Source organism: Meles meles, chromosome 1 (genome assembly GCF_922984935.1).
Source record: "Meles meles chromosome 1, mMelMel3.1 paternal haplotype, whole genome shotgun sequence".
NCBI lineage: Eukaryota > Metazoa > Chordata > Mammalia > Carnivora > Mustelidae > Meles > Meles meles.
In genome coordinates this window covers 103996681-104021985 of record NC_060066.1, presented here as the reverse complement: position 1 = coordinate 104021985, position 25305 = coordinate 103996681, and the positions used below count along the sequence as shown (strand labels likewise).

At 37.9% G+C, this 25305-nt stretch overlaps 1 long non-coding RNA gene across 1 annotated transcript in view; it reads left to right on the top strand.

Moving 5' to 3' along the window:
- Window positions 1-23964, top strand: part of LOC123954076 — a 61662-nt gene extending 37698 nt beyond the window's left edge. The window contains exons 2-3 of the long non-coding RNA XR_006821033.1: window positions 21245-21289; window positions 22661-23964. This is a non-coding gene — a long non-coding RNA (uncharacterized LOC123954076). The remainder of the gene's footprint in view (window positions 1-21244; window positions 21290-22660) is intronic.
- The last annotated feature ends 1341 nt before the right edge of the window (window positions 23965-25305 follow it).

Below are 25305 nucleotides of genomic sequence, written 5' to 3'. Positions count from 1 at the left end.
CCTTCTCTGGCTTAAGTAACTAATGGTTGCCTCTCATCCCTTGCTCTATTTGTTCTTATTAAACACCCTCATTATTAAACAAAATTTAGCAGTGTGATCAGGGAGGGGCTTGTTAGGGATAATTCTCAACGCATACCAAAGAAAAGACAGAAGAACACTTTGGAATGGTGGCCTAAAACTAATTTTGTTAAAGAAAATTTCCCATTCAAAGAATGGAGGTAGTGTATATCCAAAGACACTTGAATGTTTTTAAGATTTGAAAAATAATTTTAAACGATCTAGAAAATGGCAGTAGTTCCATTCTACAAACAGAGAATATGATCCACATGATTTTATGGAACTTGGATCAAGCACGGAGCCGTTGTCACAGCCGTGGAGGACCACCGTCTGTGAATGTGCCTACCCTTATTGGACTTCTTTATAAGTGTGGGCTCTTAGGATCCTGGCTTCCTTACATTGCTAGCTGCTGTTTACTTTGTCCCAAGAATTGTCATTTCTCCTGCAGGAGATTTTAATGAAAATTGAACCCATAGTTCTGTCTTCAGAGCCTGAGTGACATGTGCTTCAGATCATGTCAAAGCCCAGGTGACGGACAAGGCCATTCTCTGTAGCTCTGAAGTGTCCATCTTGGGCCAGCCTAGCCAGTGGCTTTCATTGTATTTGTTTTGCCTGTTTTTCTGTTGTGACACAAATAGATGTGTGATTTATGTCTGAATTACCCATGAAGACTAACCCGTGCTATCCAGCCAGCTGTAACTCTACCCCTTCTCTTTTCTGCTCAAGAAAACACTGGAACACTTGGGAGTGATTTTACTATGGAGAGAATTGGATACATTCCAAAGTACAAACCCCGGTAATTTACTACTAGTTAACAAATAGCATTTGGCACTCCTCACAGCTGAGATGACAGGCAGTGACCCCCTTGGCCACTCTGCCCTGACTGTGGCTACACAAAGTCCAAGCCCTTGAGAAAGCAGAGTGCATGGAATGGGGTTGCAGAGTTCAGAGGAGCTCTCAGCCACATAGAGGTCTTGGCAAATCCTTCCTCACTCCCAGCTAAACTAAACCAGGATGCTTTCTAAGTCTCAGTGTTCTCATCCATAAAATGAGAGACCTAACCACCCTTACTTCATCAGACTCTTGTAATTATAAAATGAAATTACCAGCACAAAGAATTTAACACAGTACCTGGAACAGAGTAAATAATTGATACAAATTAGCTCCCTTATTACCTAGATGTTATTTGCTTACCATCCTAAGAAATGTCTTTGTAATTAATTATTTTATTCCAGAGACATCATACAACTTTAAGTTCTAAATGTTTTCAAACTTTCTACCAGCAAAACCTTTTTATTGCAAAACAAAATCACTACAAAATGATAAGTATGAAATTTAAAGACCATAATTAACAAAAACAACAATGTATGTCATTATTCAATAGTGTTTTGAAAGATGCTACCATTTTAAGAGTCGGTGTTTTTAAGTATCTTTCTGTAGACAGAGAAACCAATTTTCTCTAGAGGTTTTTACAGTACCCATGATACTGCTTCTTCCTGCTTTAGCTTTCATAGCATCAACATAAAACATTTGTCATCTTATTGATGATGTTTTTGAAATTAGCATAAATTCTTAAAATTATTTCTTCTGTTGCACATCTCAAAAGTTTAGCAAAATAGTATGTATTCCTATTTGTCTGTGTGTGAATTTGTGTAAAATGAAGAAAAGGAGACATCTGTATGTCTGTGTTCTTTTAAACTATACAGATGTCACATAAACATAAACTTCAAACTACCTTAATAGGTATTATAATTTTTTTGGATTTTGGATTATCTAGTACTCTAACTGTATTTACATAGCAGTCTGATCTATTATCATACCCAGTATAGTATTTGTTAGTAGAAGCTTTAACAGGCTCTTTACAAACTGACTCATTTCTTTCTTCAGGACTGTGCAGCAGATTACTTCAAACAATCCTACAAACTCATTTTAACAAGACTTGAATTTTGCACACATTTCCAATACTATTAAGCCATTAATTCTTTGTACTAAAAATAGTAAAAAAAAAAAAAAAAAAAGTTTTCCCAATATGTTTTACTTCAAAACACTCCAGGCAGGGACCTAGAACAATTTTGCAAAATTTCATCATGTAAATCACTTTGAGGACTTACGTATTTCTTTCTTTTTCCATCTTTGTATTTGTTTTGACTGATTTTCTTGACACTGACCTGGCTAGAAGGTCACCATCCATTGTGTCATTTCACGTATTGTCACTATGGTTCTCAGCAATTAACGAATCTGTTTATGAAACACAGTTAATCTTGTATTAAGTCAACCAAAGATGGGACCCATTTTTACAACGTCTCTTTAAATACCTGGGTTTTAACCAGCATTTTTTTTTTACTAGTTTTTAAGGGATTTTTTTTCAATCCCATGTTTACAATGAATTTTATAAATATGATATAGATAAAATGTAAAGATTGCATTAAACATGAAAAGTGTCTTTAATTCATTTTAATTTATTTTAGGATGTGTATGCTGACTGGTTATTACAGAGACCACCAGTAAGTGAGAACAGGCCCCAGAAGGGACTATACACACAAGAGTGGCAATGTGAGGACATAGGCTGTTAAGGCCTAGATGTTTTTCACAGGGGTCAAATGTTGTAGTGGAGAGGAGATACGCAGAATATTGAGGGAAGACCAGTGTCTCTACCAGAGAAAAAAAATGCAGTTTGGGAATTGTAACTTGACTCGAATAGACCAGTTTGTTACATGTCAACTGAGAAAGGCAACTCCTTCTATTGAAATAAGCAAAGGCTGTGGAATCAGATTCAGATTCAAATCCTGGCTCTATCATTTATAAATACAATATGATGTTTTTATTATTATCATGCAATTTTAGTTGTTGGATTGCTTTCACCAGCCCATCCCAAATTTACAGGGTTTGAAATATCAAATAAAGACTGACTATTCAAAAAAAAATACATAAAGCTGGAGTGGCTTATTATTAGTAAACAGAACTTTCTATCTTATTAATAATATAAAAACTAAACATAACTGCTTCTTATAGATACTCTGTCTTAAAACTAGCATGTAAGTTGTTTACATTGTGTGGGTTATTTTCTTTCCATTTTAAGATGAGTTTATCAAAGAAACAGAATAAAAAAGTGGTTTCAGGCAGGGGGAAAGGAAGGAAAATAGGGAGAGACTGGTAAAATGGTATACAATTTCAGCTCTAAGATGAGTAAGGTTGGAAGATCTAGTGTAAAAAATGGTGACTGTGGCTGATAACACTGTACCATATAATTGAAATTTGCTAAGACAGTAGAATTTAAATGTTCTCACACATACACAAAAGAAGGAAAGATAAAATGTGAATTGATGGACGTGTTAACTAGGTGGGGAGAATACTTTCACAGTGTATATCGAATCACTATCATGTACACTTTAAAAATCTTACAATCTTATTTGTCAGTTACATCTTAATAAAGCTGAAATTTAAAAAAAAGAGTCAAGTTTACACATGAAAGAGAGATAAGCAATATTCAGTCTCCTTCAAAGACTCTTTGAGGCAAAAATCAGTAATTCACAGAATTCACAGAATGTGAATCACAGAGGTGTATAAACATCATTTAAAACATGAGGCATTCCTTTTCATTGTTCTAAAAATTATCTTTTTTGTTGGGTTGCATTTTCTCTTTCTGTTAAAGTTTTGTGGTCTGTGGATAGAGTCAGAGTAACAAGCACCAGGGTGCATGAGCAACCTGGCCAGAGAAGGCCTTTTCCACACCATCACTCCACCCTGATGTTCACAGAAAACTTCTGGTCCTCTGCTGTTTCTTTTGCTCTCTCTCTCTTCTTCTAAGGTCTATGCTAAATATGTTTAATTCTCTGTTCTTTCTTCTTTAGTTTGACAAATTCTCACCATCAACTGCCTTCTGCTCTCCTTCTCTATTGATTTTTATCACCTGGACTCAGTAACAAGAATGTATAAAGTAGCAGAAAAAGCACAAATAAGTTATTTTGTCATATTTTATTAAAACAAAACAAAACAAAGAACAAAACAAAAACTTCAGAACATGGCCTACGTTTTACCTTAAAAGTTTGTTTACTGTGTGGTCACTTAACTGAATTTATAAAATTTGAATCAATTAATAGATTAGTTTTTCAAAACTTAGTTCCTTTTGATGGTGTATGTGGTCATGGGAGCCTGCTCAAGGCAATGGTCATAGTTTATCTTTAAAATACTATGTAATGTTCTTGTGGTAACAGCTTAAGTGATTGGCTCTGGGCCTATGCACTCAGATATACATTTTCTTCCCTGCAGCAGAAGAAATACTGGAAAACTTACATTCAGTCTTGGGGAGACTACGACATGGAAATTATGTATAACTGTTCCTCTATTCAACCACAAAGGGTGTGGATTGCTATTTCATAATGGTCTGTTTGTTGGGTCCAGAATACAGTCTCCGGTAAGGGAAACATAAAATAAAAGCCATCGTGCATAACCATAAAGTTGACGTGTTTATTTTTGTGTAATACAATCAATTTAACAAGAGTTTTGAACCATTTTGTGAAATGCGGCCATATTTGCTTCTGCTCCAAGTCTTGGTGTTAGGAACTACATGTTTCTTACCCAGCTTGAGACCTCGGTGAGCTGTCACACATTTCTTTGTAGTGCTCTCCTATGTCACTCAGACTTTACTGATTTGTTCATGTCTCTGGGCTCTGTTCCTGCATCTAATTAGAAGAAGTCTGTGGCCAGAAGGCAGGGAAAGCCTCAGGGCACTGTCCACAGTGGTGGGAATGCTGTCTGCAATCTCCATCACTACCCCCAGAATAGTTTCTCCTGCACCACGAGGAATTTTCCTTTTAGTCCCTCTATCCTGTGATGAATTCAGGTAGCTTTGTGAACGTGCTGTCAATACAGTTGCTTATTTACTCTGATAAGTAAGTCTGTCATGGCCACACCATATAAACCAGGTGCTGCCACCTCTGTGTTTGGCCCAAATCTTCAGTGTCCCCCTTGGGAAGTTCCCGAGCCCTGTGGCCAAGGCTCTCTGCTTACCCTGTGCTAAGGGCTCTTCCCAGGCCATGTTCTACCCCGCAGGTCTCATGGCCTTGTGGGTGTACCTCCTAAAGCCAAAGTCTTTGTTAATGAGTGTGGTTGCCCCTGAAAAGCTGCTCACATGAAGGATGCAGGGAGGCATGCTCTGACCACATGAGCAACTATTTTTGGATATTTGGTCAATATATTCATCTCTTTTCTTAAAAATGAAAATACCCACAGGAAATAATCAGCTTGGTTTCTTGTTGGGTTTTGATCCGATGAGGTGACAAGTGGCTATCATTAGTGATGGGTGGCTCTCAGTACAGAGTTTTGATTTGCAAGGGTGGACTGATGAAGAGAAATAGGAGCTGTATAATCTGGGCAGTTTGAGGAACCCCTAGGTGCTGGTGGTCCTAAGATCTGGCCTCTTACTGTCTGACTATGCAAGGAAGCTTCCCCTTCCCTGAAGTCTGGGCAAGGAGGCCAATGAGTCCTGTGAGATGGCTCTGAAGACAAATGGAGTAGCTCTGTGATATTTCTCTAGGTTTTGTGTGGACAGTTCTCAGGGTCTTGTACTTTATGTCCAAGCCAATTCACCTCCCAGAGTCCTACCCAGTTGCCATGTTAAGTTCATGAGATATAGTAGGAACTCAATACATGTTTAGATTTGTGGAATGAATTGAACTTATGGTTTTTCCAACCCATGCTGTTGTCCTTAAAAGGCTAAACAGCAAAAGGAACCTACAAAATGAATAGAATGTAGCACTGCTCCACAGAAACTGTGAAGTCTGAAGGATTTGCCAGGATGAGGGGGAGGAACATCTTCGCTACCTAGGAAATGTACAGTTAAAGATTTGCCCATTGAGTTCTGTTACAGTGGGGAAGCAAATTTATTTCATGCTCATGATTTCTCATTTTACTGTTCATAGTTATTTCTTTCACAATGTTATGATGTAATCATAGTAATATTTTCCTAGCATATTGGTGCCTGGAGTGAAATCGCACGTAGTATTCCACATTGACTTATGCACTGAGCTCCAGATTTCTCATTTGACAGACTTCTACTTATAAATAGACTATTTTTTTTTTTTTTTGCCAAAAGGGCCAAATAAGCTCTGAAATACCAAGTTTTCTGCCTTAATTAGAAGAATTGGTCTTTAGGAAGATGTAAGAGAAATTAATGCAGTCTTATTTACCACATATAGACAACAGGTTTAGGACTACATCTTGGCAGCTCTGTTTGTACCTATAGCCTGCCTAAACCCTGCCTTGCTTCTCATACCATGGCTCTTTTCCAAATCACTGTTGCTATTGACCATCCATCCTGGCTCAGTATTGCTCTGTACATTTCAAAGCAACATCTGCTTTGGAAATAGGCCCTTGAAAACCCAAAAGTCAGAGGAAATGTGCAAAAAAGAAAGCAGCTGATTTGGATTGTTCTATGTAAGATAGTATACTCCTTTGACGAGAGTAGTGTTATAATCATGGCACACAGAAAGACTGCAAGCCCTGGGTTAAAAAAAGAACTACATGTTCTGAGTCCCAGAGTGAAAGTTTGAGCTGAATTTAAGCTCTGGTCTAATGGGAAAACAACTCCATATTCAAAGTTAGTATTGCCAGTACATTATCCTCTACTTCAAGAGACAGGTATGTATGCACTCTTCTCATTTGTATACACTACAAGATGAGTCTTCTTGATGGAGATTTAAAGGTAAAGAAGACAAAGTTTCTCTCCTTGTCTCAGAAAGATACTGCTGACTTCTAACTTTTGGAGCTAGGGTTCAGTGGGATTAATAGAGATAAAATGAATGAAACCGAAAGATTATTCTGGCCTTTTTACTACCTGAGCAACTCAAATAATTTTTTTTCTTAAAATTATTAACAATAATGCACTAACCTTATGGAAGTTAAACCACTCATAGGGTTTATGGTGTCATAAGAAAATACATACATCATATCTCTTCCTCAGTGTTGTGTCATTTCTAGGGCCCTTTCTTTTTCCTTTCAAAGGTAATTTCAGACTCACCAATGCAAAGATATTTGTACTTTCCTACATCATGTGTGGTCTGTTCTCAGCTCTGTAGGCCTGTGGTGCATTATAACCCACTTTCACAATGTAATTTTCCCTTAATTCAAATTTTATGGACTTTTGGTAGTCGTCTCCTCTTGTTTCTCTGATAGTTCTAGCTTTTCTCAAGTGAATACTCTTAGAAAAAAAAATACATGCATGTACAGTTATCTCATTTAATATCACTATGTTATATTCCTTCTCCAAATGGAGGTCTTGTCCACTGTAATATCTTCATTTTCTCCTCTAGAGAGAAAACCTGAAAATCTATAGGTCTGAGTAAAATAGGCTGGGGAACCTAAGGTTGAACATTTAAATAAGAGTCTTCAGGAAAAAAAAAAAAATCTTTGATGAATTCTCTGAAAGCGCTTTATACCTTATTAAGAAATTCATTTCTTTAAGTCACTAAGGTAAACTTTGTTCAAAGCTCTTCATAACTTTCCCAGACAAGAAAATTGCTTTAATAGCTATGGACGGAAGCTGACATAAAGGGCTCTGATTTGGAGAGCATCAGAAAAGGATTTACTCAGCATGGATCTAGGGCTTTGGTTAAATGGCAGAATCCAACAGGGAATCCTGATTTATCCCATGTGGTCACTTTGTCTATGTACCTATCATCCATCTGTGTGTGTGCACTATTTTGTTTGCTTGATATTATTTTTCATTACTCCACATGGCTCTGGCAAGTGCTGAGAAGGATTTAACAGCCGTTACTGCATGTGATTGTCAGAGGATCCTAACAAGCTGGCTGCTTATATATAGTTACATTAAATATCACTTCTTGAATCTTGTAGGACTGGACTTTTGGCTGAAGTCACAACCTAATGAAGTCAATGACAATGACTAGAAGTGGAGGTGCACCTCAGCACCCAAAGAAGAAATGGAACCCCCAGTAGACTGTCAGGTTTACTCCTGTTTCCCACCCACAGAGCCACTGAACACAGGCTGAGAAAGTGTGATCAGATGTTTATTTTATCCCCAATGCGTTTCCTTCTCATTGTAGATTTAATCCAGGGTAATTATATGTATAAGTTTCATGAGGTAGTTAATTATATAATATGTCATATAAATAGTAACTTCTTTTTTGTTAAAGTTCTTGTATCTCTTATCTAGACTTTCATTGAAAATCCTACGCTATATAACAATTACTTTTTAAGAATCTACAGATAATGTATCTATGAGTATATAGTTATATATGTTTATATGTGCACATGTAGTTAACAGAGGGGAAAACTTTCTAATTACATTTGTAAATTGAAGGCAGTAAAAGAAAGTCATTTAGCTAAGTTATTAAAGAGTGCCTGGCTCACAATATAAAGACCACTTAAGAGGTATTTATTGAGAGAATAAATATAATCATTGGTGGGGATGAAACTAAATATAAGCATTTCTGTTCTCAATTGAAATTATTCTGTGATGTTTATTTGATAATGTAGGAAGGCTTTTATTCTAGAATAAACATTTGAGGAGTATACTTGCAGAGAGAGAAAAAAAAATCTGCTTATTAAAGTGATTCTCAAGGATCTGGAATTTCACAGTATCTCCCAGGATAAAACACACAGAGACTATCTATTTCTCAAGAATATGGTGAACACTCCCTAAGTTGCACATTTGCTGAAGAGTTGTTTTTTTTTTTTTTAAGATTTTATTTATTTATTTGACACAGAGAGCAAGATGACAAGTAGGCAGGGAGGCAGGCAGAGAAAGAGGGGAAAGCAGGCTCCGCCCTGAAATGAGAGCCTGATATGGCGCTTGATCCCAGGACCCTGAGACCATGACCTGAGCCAAAGCCAGAGGCTTACACCCCTTGAGCCATCCAGGTGCCCCTGAAGAGTTTCTTTTTGATGCTCAAAGTAAAAAGCAATTCTAGTAAAAGAAGGCTGAAAAGAAAGCAAACAGAACAAACAAAAACAAAAAACAAAAAACAAACAAAACACTGATCTGTTACTTAAAGTATTTCTGTGCATTAATTTTAGGGCACTTCCACTGAGGTTAGACTGCATACGACAAAAAAACTGGAAGTAGGAGATTTAACTGCCTCCCTGGTGTAATTTTTACAAATGTGCTATTTTTATTGGAATCTAAAGATTTTGCATAAAACAGAATCTAAAATGTGAACTAAAAGTTTTGACACTGGAGCCATGTCTGGTGAAGTGCTTAGTGTCTTCAGGCTTGAATTAAGTATTTCCCAGGTGAATGAATTGAAGGAATAACCACTGCTCTGCTTTCATTCCATTCATAAAATCCAGGACAAGTTGCTGCCAAGTAGCACCTTATTGTGGGTCATGCCATTCATCCGTGCATACTTCCAAACCCAGCAGTCATCTTTGATACCTTCTGTGTCCTTAGCTCTTTTCCCACCATGCCACCTCTTAAATTCCTCCAGCATCCTGCTCTCTTCCAATCACCTCCCCTGGGTTAGGAGCACCTATTATGCTTGCACGGGACACTTTGTTTTTCCTTTATATCACAGATCTTATTTTGTAATGATATACTGATTTTGAAATTATTTGAATACATGCCATTTTCCTAGACTGTAGGGTCCATGAAGGCAGATGTGATTTGCTTCGTTTTGTATCTTGAGCACTTAGCATAGCACTAAGGCCTATATACTGTGTTAAATGTGTATTTTCAAATGAAAAAATGAATGAGATTATTATGACATCATGGTTAAATTACAGTGGTCCTTGGGTTTTACCTCCTTAGGCCCCTCACCAAAGCAGCCTCACCTTTAAGGACTGCCTGGAGGGGCTCTTGCACCCTCCAGTAGGCACAGACAACCCTGCTCCCGTTCCTTCTCTGTGTTGGGTGCCTGACATATCCCTTCTCCAAGGCTGTAGGAGGGCACCAAAGCCTTTCACTATTTGCAGGCTGCATGGTGAAAAGACAAGCCTGGTGTCAAGTACATTGTTTCCTGATGCCCTTGAAGCTTTAGGTACTCACCAACGGCTCCCTCTCCCCACTCTGTGCAGGGTCTGTGCCTGCTTATGCCCAGAAACCAGCCTCCTCACAATTTCTTCACTGGTTAAATATCAACCCCAAACCACAGTCCTTCTCATTCCCTTTAATTGACCGTTATTAAGACAAAATGATAGGGGCACCTGGGTGGCTCAGTGGGTTAAAGCCTCTGCCTTCGGCTCAGGTCATGATCCCAGCGTCCTGGGATCGAGCCCCGCATCGGGCTCTCTGCTCAGTGGAGAGCCTGCTTCCCTTCCTCTCTCTTTCTCTGCCTGCCTCTCTGTCTACTTGTGATCTCTGTCAAATAAATAAATAAAATCTTAAAAAAAAAGACAAAATGATAATAGTAAAATGCCCTCATTCTACTCTGACAAAACCCAAATCCCATCATTTATGTCACTGCATGCAAGCAGACCCCTGAAGAGCCAGCCCTTACCTCACACCAGTTCTGTGTCTCATGCCGAATCTCCATGTGGACTATGCTGCAGCACACTGTTCACACCATCAAGATAGCAGAATTCTCACTGCTGTCTTCAGTGTCAACCCAGCTCCTTCCACATCTCCCCACCAAGTACACTCATTCAACTGAATGACGGAGCTGAAACCAAGCATTGGCTGGAGAGGCTCTGTATGGTGCTCCATTTACTACATGGTGAGCACAATTAACATAGCTCCTCTGTTTATATTGTGATTTTAAGCCTAATCCTGAGTGCTTCTTGTACTAGCAATGCAGTAAAGGGGAAGGGTGTTAAACTTAGAATTGTTTCTGCTAGAATCCCAACACTGTCACTTTTTAGTATCAACACACTGGAAATGCTACTTAGAACACATTATCCTCCATTTCTTTCTAAGTGCTTACGTTAATAACCACATGCTCAGTTATTGTGAGGATTAAGTCCTATTGCACATGTCAAGCACATGGCACATAATATGTCCCCAATAATCCATGATAATCAGTGATCAGCCTTTTTGTCCTGAATTAATATTTTGGAAAATTTTAGGCAGCTTTCCCCCCAATCCTGCTTGAGTTTTCTGCCTTCCTTTTCTGTTTTATTCTTATGATCACTTTAAATATCATTCATCCTTTCCAAGTCAAATTAGGAAACTTAACTTATTGTATGGGAGAAAAGCTACACTCTGGGAGCCTTAAGTTATATGCCTCTATATGTCATGACATTGAATATACATGGAATATGTGTGGACAGTATTAGATAAATACTACATTATATGTTCAACATATAGTCTGCTTTTAAAATTTAGGACCTCCTCTCAAGGCCAGTGAAGTATACTCCTGAGGGTTGAAGTTAGCCCTACCATTGTCTCATCCCATAAACCAGCTCACATTAGGGCAGACCTTAGGAGAAAGCCTAGAGACTCTGGGAAAAGTAGTATTTCTGAAGAGTTGTCTCCATTTTGGCCAGCCGCAACCATTCCATAGCATGAGGATTGTCGAGACGCCAAGATAAAATGGTATCATTTTCGGCAAGAGAGGACACATAGACTTATTTAAAGGTGGTTTATTCTAGAGGACAAACAAGCATTTCTTAGTGGCTTATGGAGTGACCTGCACTTACTTCACTTTAAAAGACAGTGTGAAAATGAACACTCAAAGCCTATCTCTTGAAAACTTGTTCTTGTGATCTAGAATCATGGGGGAGTTTCTTGATTTACCTCATAAAATGTAATCTGATGCCACACTTTTTGAGAGCCTAAGCATTTGGGAGTACGATAATTATCTTCATGAGAGAAGTTGTTAACAATACTAACACGTTGAATATCCAAATTATTCAGTTGGAATGATTTTTTGCTAATATTTTGTTACTGCTAATTTTCAGAAACCCTACAAATAGTCTACAATTGGGCGTTCTGTTTATGTTAATAGGGAAAAGAAAATTGTAGAACAGTGTCCCTCTTGAGCATAGGTGGAATCATGCTAAACAAAATATTAGAAAGTTGGATCCAGCAATATACAAACAGGATAGTACATTATGACCAAGCAGAGTTTATCCTAGAAATGCAAAGTTTCACTTCATATTTAAATATTAAAATGTTTATTTAAATATTAATAAGCTTAATTAACAGAATAAATGAAGATATTTGTATAGTGATGTCTATAGATACAGAGCAAGCACTTATTAAAATGTACACCCTTCATGATAAAAACTTGCATTACAGTAGGAATAAAGAAGAACTTCCTTATCTGTAAAGAACATGGATTAAAAAAAATTATACTACAGCTAACACCAAACTTCATGGTGAAATACTAGAACCTTCCCAAAACCAACATGAGGATATGCACCCTCATTACTTCTATTCAACATATTACTGGATGTTCTAGCCTTGCAATAAGGTAATAGATATATATATATAAAAGGTGTAATGATTAGAAATGATTGGGAATCACTTGTAGATGATGTGATAGTTTACATAGATATGCTAAGACATCTCCAAAGAAAGTGCTAAAACCTATACTGAATTCAGCAAGGTCGTGATTGATATTCAGACACCAATTATATTTCCATATACTAGTAGCAAAGACTTTAGAGAGCAAGACAAATATATGCCATCACATACGCAAAATAAAATACTGAATAATAAGTTTAAGAAAGCACATGTAAGACTATTGCACTGGAAACTACAAAATACTGCTCAGAGAGACTTCAGAAGCCCTAAATAAATGGAGATAAATTATTGTTAACATATTAATTTTCCTAAATGATCTATTGATTCAACACAATCCCAATCAAAATCCCTGTGAATTTCTCACAGAGATACAGTCCACCAAACCAGCTGCTAATAGTGCTTAGAGTTCTGAGATAATAAGGAATCTGAGCACCATTTAAACAATCTTCTGCTGTCCTTTCTTCCCAACCAGAGACTTAAGCATGTGTGGAATGACACCACCACCCACAACTGTAGCTTTGATGAGAGAGTCTGATTCTTCATCTCCATGAAGAGCAAGTTGCAAGTGATGAGGGGTAATAAGCTTTACCTTTAAGTCTTTTGATGCATTTCCTGCCAATTTAAGTAAAACAATTCTGCCTTTTTGTAATTCTATTTGAACAAGTTGGAAATTTAATTAGCTTTCCAACCAACAAAATTTCTGCCTTTGAGTTTTAACCATATTTAAGTATTACTGTGGCTTCAAAGAAGCTATTGATTCTCACATAGTGGGTTTTGATTGGGTTGACTGTTTAAAAAATAACTGTTTGGATTTTAATTGTGATGCAGAAGTTATAGGAACCAACATTTGGTTTTGTACAGACATTTTCACTCCAGTGGATAAGCTCAGTAAAGGTCATATCCAACCCCTTGAGCCCGCCCCTCTGCCAATCCAACCACAGCTCCAAAAAAAAAAAAAAAAAAAAAAAAAAATCCCCTGTGGACACTGTTTAAAAGAAAGAGAGCAGCTAATTCTAAAACATATTTGGGAATGCAAAGCACTAAAGAAAACTAATACCATACAGAGAAGAAAGGTTGGAAGGATTAAACTACCAGATGTGAATTTATTTTTTGACAGTTTAGAGAATAGTGGTCTCGTGCACAACCCACAGTTCAGGAGTGGGAAGGTATGCTCCCCTTCCTTGAGGGTGGACTAACTACAGTGATGATTCAGAAATCTGTATGGGAGATTTGTCTTTACCCTCCTGCTTCCCTGCCATTTACTTTATTTATTGACTCAGTTCTTTATTCATATCAATATGGACTCATGGATACTTATATTTTGAGTCTGATATGAATTTTTTCTATAAATCTACATTAATTATAATAGTGTGCTATTGGTTTAAGAATAGGCAGATCAATAGAAGAGAACACAGACTTTGAAAATAGACCCATCCATATACTGTTGATTTATTTTTTGTTTTACAAATATTTAGAGAATCATTAAAAAAATTTTCCCACATATGAATTTAAACAATTGGAAAAATGAAGATCATAGTAAAAATCCCTCTCCTTTTCTTTCAACTCCCTTTCTTTCATTCCTTTTTGTTTTTGAGTCTGGTCTTGTTTTGTTTCCTTTTTTTCAATTTTCCAATTTTACTGAGATATAATTGACATACAACGCTGTATAAGTTTAAGGTATATAATGTAATGACTTGACTTACATATATTTTAGAATGATCACCTATTGACTTTAGTTAACATCATTACCTCATAGATATAGAATAACAAAAACGAACAAACCAATTTTCTCCTTGTGATGAAAACTCTTAGGGTTTACCCTCTTGATAACTTTCCTGTATACCACAGAGCAGTGTTAGTTATAGTGAGCATGTTGTAGGTTATATACCTAGTACTTATTTATCTTGTAACTGGAAGTTTGTACCTTTTGATCACCTTCCTCCAATGCCCTGTCCCTCCCCCCTGCCCCTGGTAACTACAAATTTGATGTCTTTATGAGTTTGTTTTTGTTTTTTATGATACATATATTTATATGAGATCATACAGTATTTATCTTTCTCTGTCTGACTTATTTCACTTGGTGTATAATGTCTTCAAAGTCCATCTGTATTATTACAAATGGCTGGCCTTTCTTCTTCTTCTTTTTGTTTTTTTTTTATGGCCAAATATTATTCCATTACATTAGATTCTATATCTTTCTTATCCACTCATCTGTGAATAGACATTTAGATTGTTGCCATGTCTTGGCTACTGTAAATACGCTGCAGTGAACATGGGGATGCAGGTATTTCTTGGACATAGTGTTTTCATTTCCTTTGGATATATTCCCAGAAATAGAATTGCTGGATTGCATGTTAGTTCTATTTTTAATTTTTTCATTTTTTGACAGAGGTATCAAGGCTATTCAATGGGGGGAAAAGAAAGTCTTGTCATTGGAATATGTAAAACATCTGTTCTGCTGTATAAATATATGGAAAAAATGACTCTCAGCCTTTATAATTCATAAACACTCCCAAATTAATCTGTGACATATCATAGACTTAATCATAAAAATAAAGAGTCTACAACTTACAAAAGATAACAATGGAGAATATCTTTGCAACTTTGAAGTAGGCAAATATTTCTTAGGGAGGACAGAAAAGTTCTAAACATAAAGGAAAAAAGTGGTAAATCAGGCTTCATCAAAATTAGGAACATGCTAACATAAGTCACAGACTGGAAGCGGACTGCAATACATGTTTCTGAAAGAAGACTTCTATCATCTATCTATCTATCATCTATCTATCATCTAGCTAGCTAGCTAGTCACCTATCATCTGTAAAAATGACAATCCATTAAAATGGGCAAAATGTTTGAACAGAAACATCAGTAAAAAGCATAGGGAGGGCCAAGAAGTGTGTGAAAAAAATGCTTAGGATCATAGAGAAATGCAAACTAAAACCACAATGAAATATACTTCTATTTTCATTAGCATACTTAAGTTGGAACAACTGGCAGCACTGAATGTCGGCAAGGATATCCAGTAACTGGAACTCTCGTGGATTGGGAATGTAAAATGGTGCAACTACTTTGGAAAACACTTTGGCAACTTCTTACAAAGTTAAACACACACTTGTTTCATGACCCAGCCATTTTATTCCCAGTATTTACCCAAGAGAACTGAAAACACAGGTCTATAAAAAGACTACAGTAAGAATATTTATAACAGCTTTATCCATTAAAGCAAAAAAAAAAAAAAATGGAAACAAACCAAATGTCTACTAAAAGAGAATGGATAAAGGACTTCTGTAACCATACAATGGACTATTACTTAGAATTAAAAAGAAACAGTCTATTGTCAAATGAAACACTGTGGATGAATGTCAAAAACATCATGCTGAGGGAGAGAAGCCAACCCCTAGGAATTTTTATGTTCTGATTCCATTATATGAAGTTGAAGAACAGGCAGAATTAATATATGGTTGTATAAGTCAGAAAAGTGGTTACCTCTGCATGGATAGTGTTCTCTGGAAAGGGGCTTAAGAGAGCTTTCTGGGCTGATAACAGTCTGTCTCAATTAGACTGGTGGTTTCTCAGGTGTATGTATTTATCAAAATGTCAAATTGTATTCTTATAACCTGTGCATTTTTCTGTGTGTACATTTTACCTCCATAAAATAAAAATGTCATATTAAAATTTTAAACTTACTAAATTGATCTCCAGTGCTCACTTTATTAGAAGTCAGAAAGAGCTAAGAGTTCTCTGACAAACCTGAGAAAACCAACACCAGAGGGCAAGTGGTTTGTCATTGGGAAAGGGTGCTCTCCAGGAGGACAGGGCACTATTTTTTCTCTTTTCCCCAATACACTCTTCCCTGCCTCTAATGACTCATTCTGCTTGTCTGGCCTATTCATGAGGTTCATATCAGAGGTAAATTACCATTAAAGGAGGCAAATTGAAACATCAGCCTAATTTCCTTTATTTCTCATTTCTATTTTGGTGACTAAGGAAAGGTCTAGAAATGTTGATAACCATTTTAACAGGATCAAAAACAGAAGCCAGGCCATACCAGGATGCTACTACCTTTTTTTTTTTTTTAATTTTTTTTCTTTAAAATTCATAAGATCCTGAAACATCTTGATTTTATATTTTGCCTATCTGGATTGTATGTGTACATCAATATACTTTCATGACCCCATTCCTTTTGCTCAGAATTCCTTATCCTGTTTTCCCTTAATTTTTTTAAAATCTTTTTTTGTTGTTGTTCTAAATGCAACTGAAAATATCTTGTTTGTCAAGTCCACTCAATCTGAAAGTAATTATTTGTATGTTTTCTTCACTCCTTTGTCCCTGTTACCTAGACCAAAGCTCACCATGGAAGGCAATCTATTCCTCCCTCATTCACTCATTCACTTCATACTCATTCATTCATTCACTAATAAATCTTCACGATATACTCTGTGTGGGATGAGCAATATCCATAACCACCTGGTCCTCATTTCTGAGACAGAGTTCGTTGTTCCTCCCATTATATTCACACAGCATAGTTATTACTGGGTTCCCTGTGCACATGTGCTCTCTCTTTGTCGAACCTAAGCTTTCTGAGAGTAGTCTGAGATGTGACAGTTTTTTGTTGGAAAAGCACAATGCCTGGCACAGTGCACTCAAATATTCATTGAAGAAAAGAAGAAAAGAAGGAAGTAAACTATATTCATCAGAAGCCAATAACAGTAACTTTTTAGAAAAGTTCTAATGTCTTGTCCTATGTATAAGAAGGTGTATATGTATGCTTTGGTGGAGGGAGTGGTAGTCCCTCTTCTGCATCCTTCAAAGATAGCACCTTACTCTTGAGAAGATGGGGGTTTATCAGCATACAGCACTTTTACCTGAAAAAAATGACACTAGACTCTCTCCCAGGGGAGCAGGTTCACTCTGCTCAGTGTGGGGAACAAGGGGGTTGACAGAGTGGGTGCTCAGCAGGAGGGTGGCCTCCTCCAGCTTATATAGTAGGTCTGCTGTGGCTTTGGCCATTCTCCTCATGAGGTGCAGTGCCAGTTCCAGGGTTCTCCTGGGGACAGTGGCAGACTCTGTGGTAACCCTTCCACCCTGGTATGATGTGAATTTTGCCCAGAAGTCAATGCCAGCTGCTTGTGTAGTCTTGAAACCAGCTTGGCATCTTGTGGGTGAAGAGCAAGGCAATGCTGACCACCAGCCACCTTCTGGGCAGCACAGGGACCAGCCAGGGAGGACTGCTAGGGAAGTAGGTAAGAAGGTAGCAGGCACATAGTAACAGGCTAACATCTTATAAAATGCCAATGAAGCATTTTGGGAAAACACACACACACACACACACACACACACACACACACACACACATATTAACAATATCTGAAGAAACTTTGACTACTCTCTCATTCAGTACATTAAATTGAACTATGTAAAGTGAGGATATTTGCCCATTTTTGACTTACCAAAATAGTAATTCTGTATACCTCACTCTAAACTTTACTGTTCAGCATTAAAACAGCTCAGGAAATACCTGTTCTGTTATAAGGTTTAAAATGCATTGTCTCGGGGCGCCTGGGTGGCTCAGTGGGTTAAAGCCTCTGCCTTCGGCTCAGGTCATGATCCCAGGGTCCTGGGATCGAGCCCCATATCAGGCTCTCTGCTCTGTGGGGAGCCTGCTTCCTCCTCCTCTCTCTCTCTGCTTGCCTCTCTCCCTACTTGTGATCTCTGTCTGTCAAATAAGTAAATAAAATCTTTTTAAAAAATGCATTATCTCATCGTGAGTGCTGTGAAGTGTGTAAACCTGGCGATTCACAGACCTGTACCCCTGGAGATAAAAATACATTATATGTTTATTAAAAAAAAAAAAATTTGGAAGGGGAGGCGAACCATAAGAGACTATGGACTCTGAAAAACAACCTGAGGGTTTTGAAGGGTCAGGGGTGGGAGGTTGGGGGAACAGGTGGTGGGTAATGGGGAGGGCACGTTTTGCATGGAGCACTGGGTGTTGTGCAAAAAGAATGAATACTGTTACGCTGAAAAAATAAATAAAATGGAAAAAAAATAAGTAATAACTATTATAATAATTATAGTTATTACATTATATATAATATATTGTATATAATAATAGTTACAAATAATAACTATTATAAATAATGCTTCAATAAAAGTAGGAGTGCATGTATCTTTTCAAAAAAAAAATGCATTATCTCGACCCTTACAAAGAAAGAAATCAATTATAAAAACAAAAGTGAGGGTTTTTTTTTCTTTTCTTTCTTTCTTTCTTTCTTTCTTTCTTTCTTTCTTTCTTTCTTTCCTTTCTCTCTTTCTTTCTTCCTTTCTTTCTTCCTTTTTGTTTGTATTGCTTGTCTGAATATGATTTGGAGAGAGTTATAAACATGAAGTAGGGAACAGTGACAGTAGATAACTTAAAACATAGGCTCTAAGATTTCTGAGTGCATGTGGTTCTCCTCCCCTTTTTCTCACTCTCCTTTCTGGCATTTGAGAAGTCCCCTCTTTATATCTAAATTGTTTCTATTCTGTTTCTAAATTGTTCCCTTGAGTCTCAATGATCACCATGGCACAGAATCTGGGAGTGGTCAGAAGTGAGAGACCCAGCCAGGAAAAGTCTTAGTCACTGTGTGGTGGATGAAGCCTGGAGTGTGCCCAGCGTGTTCACTTGACTGATTTCCAAGGCAAAGGTAGACAGCTGCCTGACAGACAGGCCTGGTCACAGCAGGTTACAATGAACTGTGTCATCCAGTCACACCAGGCAATTTCCTTTTTGAGTCACTTCTCAGCTCAGAGTGAATCATACTCCACCCTCCTCTTTTTCAGCCTTTATGCTTTCAGGCTCTGTGCCTGAGTAGAAGGGAGACCATTTTCTCGCTGGCAGCAACATTTCAGCAAAGAGACTCCTGAAAAGATCCTGTCTGCCTCAGTGGGCCGTGATAGGACTCCAGACGCAGTGGTGGTCACCTGAGATCCTGCCAGGTCTCAGGGCTTAGAGATGTGATGTGTGGAAAATGAGAGCCCCAGCAAATCCATTTGTTAATGGAGAAACACACTTTTCTTTCCCATTCCAATTTTTCTCCTGAACAAAAAAATCAGAAGCTGGGCCCCTGAGCTTTTGTGAGAGGAGAGATTTTGGGGTCACAGTGACACTTATAAAGAATTTAGCTTTGAGTTTTGGTTGTTTTCAGCTTTCTTTCTGTCTTTCTTTTTTTTTTTTTTTTTTTCATTTTTTACCTATGTATACTGGATAAAAATAAAGTAACTATTTATATGATGTAATTAAAGACAAGAATGTAAGCAATGGGTCTTGGAACACAGAGTGTTCTCTGTGGGATCACTGCTCTTGTGAAGGAAGGGGACGTGAGGTGGCTGCAATGAGTTGAGGCCACTGTCTTTACTCATCCTGCACTGAGCTCCCAGACCTGCAGAGCTCTGGCATCCAAGGAGACATCCTCAGCTCTGCTCTTGCAGCTGGCCTTTCAGAACTGTGTCTCATCCGGGGCAGAAAAGTTGAACCTCAAGCTTGAGAAAAGGATATGACTAATCATTGGATTTAAAAAACTGTTTTTTTTAATTTTAGGCTAGTTCAAGAGCTTTGGGGTTTCCCTGAGAAGAGTCAGTACTAAAAAGGAAGCATTTTTGAGCTTTATTCTTCTTTGCTTTCCCCTCAAAGTCACTTTGCATCTCAGCCCAGAGAGAGGCAGCCCTTCTGTGCAGTTTCCTCTGCTACTTTCTGCAGGGAGAGGGCAGGGCAGCAGGTAACATGGTCTTGGGTGCTAACACTAATCCTTCTTCCCACTGTGGTGACATGCTTTGGGGTCTTTAAGTATTTTCATTTCTTAAGAATCTTCATTTTAAAGTGTGATTTTTCAAAAGGATTAATACCTTCCTTCAGGAAGGGTTATATGGGTTAGGTTGGAGAGGCTAAGGCCATAGAAGGGTAAGGGAGCAAGTGGGGTGACATGAAGGTGGAGAAGTCCAGTGGCGAATTATCCCAGATTTCATGACTTTTGTCTACTTACCTCTCTGCCAACTCTAACTTCCACGCATCATGAAGAATTAGCTTGAGAATGCCACTTCCTTGTTCAGATTTCTTCAGTGACTTGCAACTGCTGTCACGAACAGAGTCCAAACTCATGAGATTGGTATCCAAGGTATCCCTGGTCTTCCTTCACTCTGCTTTTACAAGCTATGGGCAGCCTTACCTCTCACCCCCAGTGTATGTGGGCTCTAACCTACTCTTTGCTGGGTCTGGGACACAGCCTGTAATTCCTCACCTCTTTTCCTTTGCTGACTTTTTTCTCTTAGCCTATACCTTTCTTTCCAGTTACTTCCATTCCTCCTCTCTTTTTATCAATTGTTGAGAACCTAACATTTTTCAAAAATTACCTACTTCACAAAACTGTCCCCAGTTGCTTAAGTCAATCAATGGAAATCTTATATTTATTTATTTTCTGCAGTACCTGGTTTTGCCATACTTATAGCATCTTATGCTTGCCCCCCATTCACAGTTATTTGAGGGCATGCCCTGATGTATTAACCTTTGCATACTCTCTACTGCACTGAGTATAGTGCCTGAAACGTTAAAAGAGTTCTGTAAATGAGCATTAAGATGTTGGTTCAGGTTCCAACATTCCCAAGGTCTTACCTTAAGGAAAGACTAAATTTTATTGCTTGAATAAGTAGCCCAGAGGCAAAAAGGACCTGAGGGCACTAATAGAGAGGATCCAAATGACATGTGGCTGCATGACAACATTTTCCTTCCAGTTACAGGTGAGCGGCTTGGCATCAGGAAAACAAAAGAACTCAGAGGTGAGTCCATACGTGAATGTCCTGCACTGCTTTGCAGAAAATGAAGAAGATGCAACCTTCATTCAGATGGTATTCAGTTCATCAGCATTGGACCAAACCTGCTTAGCGACCTAACGCATGGGCTCAGGGATGCCATTTAGGTAATTCAGCACTTGCTTGGTTTTAGGACTTTAGAATACCAGAAGCTTAGAGTTGGGGCTGTACTGTGGAGATCATCTTGTTGACATTACTAATGAATGTAAGGATATCTTCATCCCATTTGCTCCTCAGGGGTCCATGCTGTGGCCTCTGCAGTCATGTGTATTCTAGGGAGGGGCCCATGTGCCTTGGAGACCACAAGACTGTACCCCTTGCTCATCCCCACAAGCCATTGCATACTGGGGCCTTGCAGGAAATGTGAGGGGATTTTTCACAGGTGGACACTTGGAAAAGGTATGTGGAGGGTTAAACAACTTGGTAGAAACACCTTGACATCATGCTGTGCCAATGAGCATACCTGTCCTATAGCAAGGAATAAAATGATGGGATCCCACCCTTAAAACTAAAAAATGACTGAAAAAGAAGAGCACTCTTAATGGCAAATTTCAGTAGTCATTCTTAAGAAAAACTTGGATCTTCCACAGTAAGTAATTAAGAATTTTCAAAGACAAATGGATCATGTCACAAAGGGAGATACTTTCAATAAGCCAGTTTACAGAGCAATGTTAAGTACACATGATTTGGGCATTTACTATTTTTGTAAATCTGACAAAGATTCACTTCAATGAAAAAAAAAAGAAAAACTTGGATTTTCAATCTGCTTATAAGGAGCCATGGAGTTATCATTTTCAATCAGATGAAAGTTTAGTATGTACTTAAGCATACTGTTAAGTACCGGTAGTTGTTTATGCAAATACAAGGACATTTAGAATATAAAGAACTAAGTCATGAGGATTTCATGTCTATTGAGGTATTTTTCACACAGAGGAGGGTCAATAGAGAAATTTTACACTGTTGAATGAAATCAGTTAATCCTAACTCTATTCATCTATTGACTTCAAAAAAATGATCTAACACTCATCTGTAAATAATGATAATAAAAATAGTGACCTTTTAAAAATTATAGTCATATTGTTTGGAGGTAAATATACATACTGAGTAGGTGTTATGAATGAAGATTTCAGAAAATTGATTGATTACTCTTTGATACTTTGGCATTGGATGAGTTTATTGTTAGTAGATAAGGGCTGTTCTTTGATCTAAACTTAAGGAGATTAATTTATATTTTAATGTTTGGTAATAAATGAATAATTTTGAATTATTGCTACCATATTATTTAAGTGTCAATTCAGAGGATTTAAATGAGACATTTTTCATATTTTTCCATCTTAGGAGGCCTGAGCACTGTTCATAATTCAGAAGGGAGATTGCCGTGATTAACTTTTGGACTATGGAATCCTTGTTCTATCTTTCCTACATCCTAGACCAGACATCAGAGCAGACACTTTCCATCTGTGACTACTTACAGAGTTCTTCGTTAGAGCCCTTGAGCCTGGCTGTTAACTTCACTTCAACCGGGTTGCAAAGAATTCTCAGGATAAAGCTCGAGATAAAAAAGGAAACATCAAAGCTGCTCACTCCAAACTACAGGGCATAAACACACACAAGCACAAGCACACTCTTGAGTGTGCACAAGACTATGGGGCTTCCTTGATTGATTCTGAAATGTGGCAGGCAGAGGTGCATTTGTATAGGGAGATGCAAATGTTGAGCTGAGTAACACCTGCTGTGATCTGTGATACGCCATTTGTCTTGAAAGGGCCAAGAAGATAGAGGCCTGAGTCCCTGAACTTTTGGAGGAGTCCAAACAACAGAAGTACCCTGGTGGAACAAAGGCCATCGACATATGTGAGGGCCGCATTTTGTCAACTAGGTATCATGTTTCGGCCACAGCATGACAGACAAATGCCAGGCCAGATGAGGAGATATAATCTGCTCAACCCGATGCATCTATACCTGGATCATGTGATGGGGGCAGATGCTGACTCAATATGGATGCAGGTGCAGAAAAAAAGGAGAAAGAACCCAGACACTGAAGCCAAGTGCTACAAAAGTCCAGAGGCTCCAGGGGAGGCTCAGTTTTCCAAGTTATTGATCTGAACTTCCATGTGGTATAGTGGTTGTCTATGCGGTGCTGTGTTGAGGCTTTCTCACAATGGAAGCCCGAGAGGATCTTTGACATCTGGAAACTAAAGTCTTCTTAGGAACACTAGTTTTTCTATTCTCATGTCAGAGATCTGCAGTTTCTCCCTGCCATGTCCACCCTTGATGATGGATGCTCTTGGTGCTGCTAGCTCTACCTGGATGGATCATTAAGATGAGACTGCCTCTGTTACACAGGGTTGATGAGCTTGTTACGCCTTGTCCAACTCACTAGCACAGGAAACCTAATTTTGCTTATTAAGGTAAACCATGTTTGTGTCACACAAGAGGCTTAGTGCTGTGCTCTCATCCTTGAGAATGCCCAATATCAAGTACCCTGAAGAGTTCTTAAGATCAGAGCTCAACATTTCTTGATTGTTTCTCTGGTTGTTTTTATTAAAAAAAAAATTACAATCTCTTTTATCTGTTAGTCAATGTGCCATATGCTTAGATGAAATGGCCTGCACTTGCATAAAAAAGAAATATTAATGCAATTGTTGAAAATAAAGAAGCTCTTTGCTCCCAGGTAAAAACTGGCCTCCATCCTGGAAAATAGAATATGCTGTAGCTCTCCAAAGGGAGTATTTCCAGCTTCTGAAACATGTTGACATCTGGTTGCTAATGGGAGCAGACTATTTCCCCCTCTGCATTTCCTTGTCTATCTCCCCTTTCTCCTTCTTCCTTTCTATTACTTTTAGTGTTGTTGTTACATTGCTCCTCCCCTTCCTTTTTGGATATTTTTTGGTTCACTTAAAGATTGTGTTCAGAAGCATGAAATCACTCAAAGATTTTCTTCCTTCCTGTTCCTTGTTTTTAATTGTTAAATTTTTTTTTTGCTTTTTAACAAAACTTTTAAATTTTTGAATAGTTTTAGATTTACAGAAAAATTGTAAAGATAGTACAGAGAGTTCACCTCACCCAGATTTGCTTTCCTCTAATGTTATATCATCTTACACCGTCATGGTACATTTGTGAAAACTAAGAAATCAACATTGGTCCATGATTTGAACTTAACAGTTTTGTGGTTTTTTGGGGTTTCTTTTTTGCTCCCCCCCCCAATAAGGTCCTATTTCTGATCCAGGACCCAGTCATAGTACACCATTGCATTTAGTTATGTTTTTCCAGTGTCCACTGGTCAGTGATAATTTCTCAGACTTTCCTTGTTTTTCTCTTGACTTTGACAGTATTGAGGAAGACAGACCAGATAGTCTGTAGCATGTCTCCTATTTGGGTTTACCTGATGGATTTCTCATGAATAAACTGGATTATGGATGTTTTGTATAAAGTACCAGGGAAGTGCTATATACTTCTCAGGTGTCAACACAACCTCACTGATGATGTGAGTCTTCCATCACCAGGTTAGGGTGGTATTGGCCAGGTTTCTCCTTTGCAGTCTTACTGTCATTCTTCCCCTACTCTGTCACTAAGTTTAGCCTTCAAGGTAAGAGGGGAGGGTAAGTTTCACGTCTGGAAATGGAACTACCTATATGTATTAAGTTTAATTCTTTGGGAAGGAAAATTTGTCTCTTCTCCATTTATTTATTCAAAACACAACTTTAGGGCTTTTTTGTTGTTGTTGTTTGTTTGTTTGTTTTACTACATTTGGCAACACAAGTTTTAATGCCACTTTTCAGCAATATTTTTGAGTACAGCTTTTCTTACTGTACATATAAGAGAGTACACACACGTATGTATAATTTAAGGAGATAATTGTGTGTACCAATGAATACCAGTATGGGTTAAAATTTTTTTTCAGTGTTTTTTTAAAATTTATTTATTTTTTCAGCATAACAGTATTCATTGTTTTTGCACAACACCCAGTGCTCCATGCAAAA